This window comes from Arachis duranensis, chromosome 3, assembly GCF_000817695.3.
Source record: "Arachis duranensis cultivar V14167 chromosome 3, aradu.V14167.gnm2.J7QH, whole genome shotgun sequence".
In the NCBI taxonomy this organism is placed as follows: Eukaryota; Viridiplantae; Streptophyta; class Magnoliopsida; order Fabales; family Fabaceae; genus Arachis; species Arachis duranensis.
Genome location: NC_029774.3, coordinates 127,065,059 through 127,072,458, shown reverse-complemented (window position 1 = coordinate 127,072,458; position 7,400 = coordinate 127,065,059).

Genomic DNA, 7,400 nt, shown 5'->3' with positions numbered 1-7,400 from the left:
AGTACTAAAATATTAATCATTCCATAACTAGCGTCAGGCCATGATAAATTACTCCATATCTTACAACTGCTTCTTCTTCTTCTTTTTCTTATTCATTTTTTTTTTATTTTACCTTCTCAAGTTCTTTCTTGTTTTACTCTTTTAATAAGAATAAAAATACTGTAAACCTATATTCATTCAACTAAAAGAAAGAAATAAATAAAAAAAGAAAAAAGCATACAGTATTAAAGAAGATACTTTTGTGCTTTTGTAGTTAAGTTTCGGTATAAAAACTAAGAAATTTATGTGTATTTGTTAAGGAATTTCGATGTATTTTTATTCTGATAAGTTCTGCATAATTCAAAATCCTTACTCTTCCTCCTCCTTGTCTTTTGCTGCTGCTTCTTCTTCTTCTTTATCATTATCTTCTTTTTTTTCTTATTCATCTTTTTTTTTACCATCTCAAGTTTCTTCTTGTTTTATTCTCTTAACGAGAATAAAAATAAAAGACCAAATCAAACTAAAAAAAAGAAGAAACACATAATGTTGTAAAATTACTAGAAAAATTACTAAGAAAATGATAAAACTACATCCATTCAAGTAAAAGAAAGAATGAAATAAGAAAAAAAGAAGAAAAAGAAAATACAGCATTTAAAGAAGATATTTTTGTGCTTTTGTAGCAAAATTTCGGTGTAAAAACTACAAAATTTATGTATATTTGTTAGAAATTTTGGTGTATTTTTATTCTGATTAGTTCTGCATAATTTAAAATTCTTTCTCTTCCTCCTCTTCGTATTCTGCTTCTTCTTATTTTATTTTATCATAATTGTTCTTATTTCACTCTCTTAAGAAGAATAAAATAAAAATAGAAAAAAATTAATGCTACAAAATTACTAGAAAGAATAGGAGAAAAAAAAAACGCAGCAACAATAGCAGCAATAAAAGAATTACGATAGTAAGAAAACACGCGAAGAAAAAAGAGAAACGTGAATACGAATAAGGATATGTTTGCGTTAGTGAAGTGCACGTGTGTACATGCTGCGTGTAATGAAAGTGGTTTTTATTGGGTTTAAGTCAATTTAATTGTTAAAAAGACTTGAATATGTAACAAAACTGAATGTAAAATATGTACAAGATTCAATTTTACCAATTTTTTTAATTGTTTCATTTGAGTAATATTAGGAGAAGATTATTTTATTAATGTCATTTGCTCCAAATTTAATATATATAAGAATAATCAAACTCTTTTTGCAATAATATAATTTAATTAAATTCTTTTATGAACGCCAAATATATATCCATACACGCACAGTGACTGATTGATTGCTAATATTTGTGAGATCTTAAATTATGAATCTTGTGGATTTGATTGGTGAATGACAAGGCTTTTAGGGTTTCTAGCTTGAAGTTAAGATTCAGTTTGATTACTTGTACGCGAAAATGGTTTTCGTAAGTTTAGTTTGAATTATGCTTTTTTTTTTCTGTTTTTATTTGTTTTAATTTTTAAGTACATTTTTCCTCTCATTGTAAGGGTGATGTAACTCTTTAGCCTTTTTTCCCCTCAAGAAATCAAGCATTAGTGCATTACTACTAAACTTTAAAAAAAAAAAAAGATTTTGAGGGTACTTAATTACTTATTTAAAAATATTTTTCTTGCCCCCATGTGATTTGTGCAACTTCCATTTTCCTTTATTTCTTATCACATTGCAGTGTACAAGGTTAGTTGGGGAGGAGTTTAATTTGTTGAAGGTAGAAAAACCGTGGACAAGTACGTACTCTCTGTAAATGGGTTTACTTCAGTTGTTGCGCTTGTAAATGGCTTTGTTTATTGTTATCATAACAAGATGCCTTGATTAATACTCGACAAAATAATATTAAGGTGTAATGTGATATTAATTGTGTATCGTAGAGATATAATTATTTATAAATATTTTTTATTAAATAAGTTTTTTTTTTAAATAATATATGCAGTATTAGAATTTTTATAATTTAAAATATATATATAGTAATGTTACACATTATGTTTTTTTATGAATCAAGTCTAACTAAATTAAATAATAAGACTTGGAATAATGAATTATAACTCAAATAGCATAATTTTTCTAACTTCAATTTTATTAGACTTAGTTAACAAAAAGACTTTGTAGCATTATTCTATTATAAAACAACATATTAACTATAACTTAAAAAAATCTTTTAACCCAGTGCTTTTGAGTTTAAATCATAAAATTTTTTAAAATTTTCGCTAATTAACTTATTAAAATTTTATTAGACGAGTCGACTTGTTTAACTCATTTTTTAATCTTCTTTTGTAAAAAAGTTACTTTATGATTTTAGTAATTTTTTTATTTGATATTTATACAAATTAAAAAAATCCTAGATTTATATATTTCTATAGTAAATTTTCTTAACTCTAAAAAATCAATTAACTCGTGTCCAAAAAGAAAAAAATAAAAGAAAAAAGAGTCACTTGAACAAATTCTCGTTCGTTTGATCTGAACTCGTTTAACTCGCAAACTATATGAACCAAATTAAATTGACCTACTTTTAAACGAGTTATGGTCTTAATTATTCGACTAACCATTTTTATGAGTGATCTCAGCTGATTCGCGAGTCAAAACTCGTTTTGATGCAATTGGTAGAATTAGCCGAATTACTAATAATAGAACTCATCAGATAACAACGGTTTATTTAATTGAAAAAATTGAACGAAAAAAGAGAGAGAAAAAAAACGTGCGCGAGGGTGTGAGGCATACATACATCGTATAGGTTTAATTTAGAGCACTTGTACGGTTACTGTGGTTTCTGTGAGTAACAGACTAACAAGTAATAAGTAATAAGCTGAATTCTCAACGATCAAATTCAAAGCATTCACTATGGTGGGGGGTCACTGATCCTTTCAATTTACCGCAACATGTTTTTTCACTTCTTTTTCTTCTTCTTTTTTTTTTTCCCCTTCATTACTGATCTAATCGACGGAAAACATGCATAAATGAATAATAAATAACAAAGTGAAAATTGCAGAAGGAAAAAAAGAAAAAGAAAATTGGAGCTGTAGTTTTCACACAAGGCAGGAGGGTGGGTGTGCCATCATGGTGATCCCTGAAAATCTCCATAAATTGTATTTAACGTTTTTACTGCATACATTTAGAACCGTGGTTATAATTGTGAGAATCTTATTTAGGACCACTGTAAGAATATCTAACCGATCGACCTGACCAAAAGTATCGCACCACATAATAATCATTTTTTTGTGACTATAATAATCATTAGTTTTGAGGATTATTTTTATAAAATTTTTGAGAATTATTTTTGTAAGATAGATGGATTTATTTATCACTTTTAATAAATTTTTTAATAACATATTGAATAAATAAATTTCTCATATAAGAGAATTAAATTTTAAAAATATTATTATAAGTCAAATTATTAGTCAGTCTCTCTTCAAACCAATGGAAAGATTAATCTGTAAAACAAAATAATTCTCCATAACTTTTTGATAGAAGTTTATAAATACTAAAATATAAAATTTAAAATTCATTAGGACCAATTTAGTTGTTTATTTTTTATTTTTTCTGCATTTTTTCCCTTTTTTTATTCTTTCTTTCGTCTATTCCATGCTAAAAAAGGAGTAATACATCAAATTAGTTCTTAAAAAATTTTAGTTAGATATTTTTGTCTTTAACAAAATTTAATACCAAATAACTTTCTAAAATTTTTATTTTAATAGATAAATCAGTTTTCACATCAAATTATTTGTCTGTTAAAAGAATTGATTTTAAAATTGAGTTAGAACTCTTAATTATTTTTTATTATTTAATTATATCAACTAACACTTATTTTATCAAAAAATATTATATGACTAAACTATTTTTGTGACAGAATTTAGTTAATTTTTTTATATATTTTCTAATTAATTTTATTATATTAATAATTATTAGATTAATTTAATTAAATTTAATTATTAAAATAATTTAGGTATATATGTAGTATCCCTGTTTTATAGCAGACTAAGCCGCCGTCTGACACTGTGGCCAATTCTATTAACAGAAATTTTTTACTGCTCAATTTCAGATCAAATAAAGTATATATACTAGAATTGCAGTATAATTCTTTCTTTCTTTTTTTCCTTCGGCTTTTCTTGGTTAAAAAATTATTCCTCCTCAAACAATAGAAAAACAATTTGTTACACACGAGACTGCCTTGTTAGAGATATAATCATTAATGCTACCTTCTCCTATCAGCTTAAGCTTTTGGGATGAGTGGTTTCATGACATGGTATCAGCATTTTATGTCAGTTTAAGCTTTTTGGAATAAGTGGTTTCATGACATATCTAATATCATACTTCACATAAATAGGATTAAAAACTCGAGTAAACATATACTAATATAGTCTTTTTCTATTTTCGCAAAGTACAAGGTAATTTCTATCTAAATAAAAAAGATACTTTGTCCCCAAATATTTTATTTTATTTTGGAGCAATGCGATTTATTTGTTAAAAAATTTTAAATAATAATAAAAATTAGTTTGATAAGATTTTATTTATATATGAGATTTTTAAATTTTTAAATCATTCTTTTTAACAATAAAATTAACTATATTACGGTTACTTTTTTCATTTTTATTATTATAATTTTTATTTTATTATTTTTATTGTGTAACTATATTCTATCATAATTATTATTTTTTCTACTATTATCAAGTAACCCTAATACTAATACCATTAATATTAGTATTTTTTATCTTATTTTTTGTTCGATGATATATATTTTTTTTTTGGAGGAAAAACAACCATTTGTATCCATAAACTTTATGAATGCTGACAAAAGTACCCATTAAAGAAGAAAACTAATGTTGTATCCATCAAAGATGGATTCCGTACGACAAAAGTACCCAAATCCTAAATTTATGTTGACTTTTTAATAAAATTTCAGAATTACCCCCACCATTATCTTCAATCCTTCCTCTCTTTCTCAAATCTCAAACACCTCCATTCTTAAAAACCCTAATCTCAATACCTAAAAATCCCAAATTACCATTTTCCTAATCCTAATCTCAATACCCCTTTCAGCAAATTTCAATCTTTTCTTTATTCTTTTCATCAATTTTACCACCTCCTTCACCAATACCATCATCACCGCCATCGTCACCAACCGTCAGCATCATCTTCCTCCTTCTCCACTGTCACAGCCATAAACAACAACAACTTCACTCTAACTTTTAATTTTACTTCTCATCATCATTTCTCCAATCTTAAATCCTATCAACACTCTATTACCGCCATTACCATCACCACCCTTCCTCCATCACTTTTAATACAATGTCAGAAGGAGAGGTGTTCATACCCTGACCGAGCTCCCCCAACTCGGAAGTTCATAGAAGGTCCGACCTCGTCCCAAGGCCCACGCCTGAGGTCGGACCTCGGACAAATAAACTAAGAAAGCCCATCAGAAGGAATGAAGCCCAAAACCTAAAGGCCGAAAAGGCCTAAAGAAAGGCGGTTCCACAAAGATAGGGATAAAGCTCCCAAAAGATAAGATAAGATAAGAATATCTTATCCAGGGAAGATCACGACCAACTACTATAAATACACTGGAGCACCCAGGTATAACTCATACTCTAATTCTACTCAATATCTGCTTGGACCCATGCTAACTTAAGCATCGGAGTGTCATTGCAGGTACAACCACCAGCCGCTCGGCACATCAAGCTCGGGCCACAGAACCCTCACCTCGGGTCTTGCCAGACGGCCGAGCTACACGTTTCAGGTAACCCTCGGAACATTGGCGCCGTTGCCGGGGACCCTGGAAGTCATCCCTCTACCATGGCGGACGATCCTCCCAACAATAACCACGCTACATCAGAACAAGAGGAGGAAGTTGACACCGGAGAACGACCGGACAGCCCTCTATCACCACGCACTCCAGGAGGAAACAAACAGAATCGCCCAAAGACATCACTCCCAAACAAAGATCCGCAAAATCCCGAAAAAGAAAAGAGCTCGGAAATTCACCTCAGCAACTTCAGAAGCAGAATGTACCTAGTCGACGCCTCCGACGCGATTCGGTGCAAAGCCTTCCCCACCACTCTCACCAAATCAGCCATGAAGTGGTTCGACAACCTGCCACCTAGATCAATCACCAGCTTCGAAGACCTAACCAAAAAATTCCTAACAAGGTTCTCCATTCAAAAGGACAAAGCAAAACATGCCCCCAGTCTACTCGGGATCAAACAAGGCAACCAGGAAACTCTCCGAGAGTACATGGAACGATTCAACAAAGCCTGCCTGGACATACAACACTTGCCCACAGAAGCGGCCATCATGGGGCTAGCAAACGGCCTAAAAGAAGGACCATTTAGCCAATCCCTATCCAAACGATACCCGACCTCCCTATACGAGGTGCAGGAGCGAGCAGAAAAATATATCAACATGGAGGAAGCCTCCCAGCTAAGAGACTCTTCTAGGAAGGAACCAACCTACCCACTCCGAGATCGAGACCGGGAACAGAAAAAGAAAGAAGAATCCAACTCGGACAAGTCGCGGAAGTACCACAGCTACACCCCCCTCCGAGTCTCCCTGGTAGACGTCTACAGAGAAGTATGCCACACCGAAAAGATCCCACCACCCCGACCTCTAAAACACAAAAGAGCGGGAAGAGATCGGTCCGAATACTGTGAATATCACAAACTCTACGGTCACTCTACCAACGACTGCCACGACCTAAAGAATGTTATAGAAAAGCTGGCCAGAGAAGGAAAACTCGACAGATACATAGCAGAGAAAGGAGAAGAGACCAGGAAGAGAAGGCGGGGAGATAACGAAGATCGGGCCGAACAAACCCCGCGAACCCCGGAGAGGCACATACACATGATAAACGGAGGTTTCGCAGGCGGAGGAACGTCCAGATCCTCACGAAAGAGACACCTCAAAGAAGTCTACCATGTCCGAGAAAAAAGTCCCCTGCCCGAGTTACCTACCATCTCATTTGCCCGAGAAGATGCTCAAGGGATAATACCCGGGCACGACGATCCAATGGTGGTCACCATTATCCTAGCAAACGCCAACTTACATCGAACCCTGATTGACCAGGGAAGCTCAGCAGATATCCTGTTCAAAGCGGCCTTCGACAAGCTCGGACTTGAAAAAAAAGAGCTAAAAGGCCTATCCCACCGACCTATTTGGGCTAGGGGACACCCCGATCCATCCCTTAGGATACATCTCGCTACACACTACCTTTGGAAGAGGCGAGCAATCTAAAACATTAAGCATCGACTACATTATAGTCGACGTTACCTCAGCGTACAACGCCCTCATTGGGCGACCAACCCTAAACAGACTAGCAGCTGTAGTCTCGACCCCATACCTCTGTATGAAGTTCCCTACCGCAAAAGGAATCGCTACCCTAAAAGGCGACCAAAA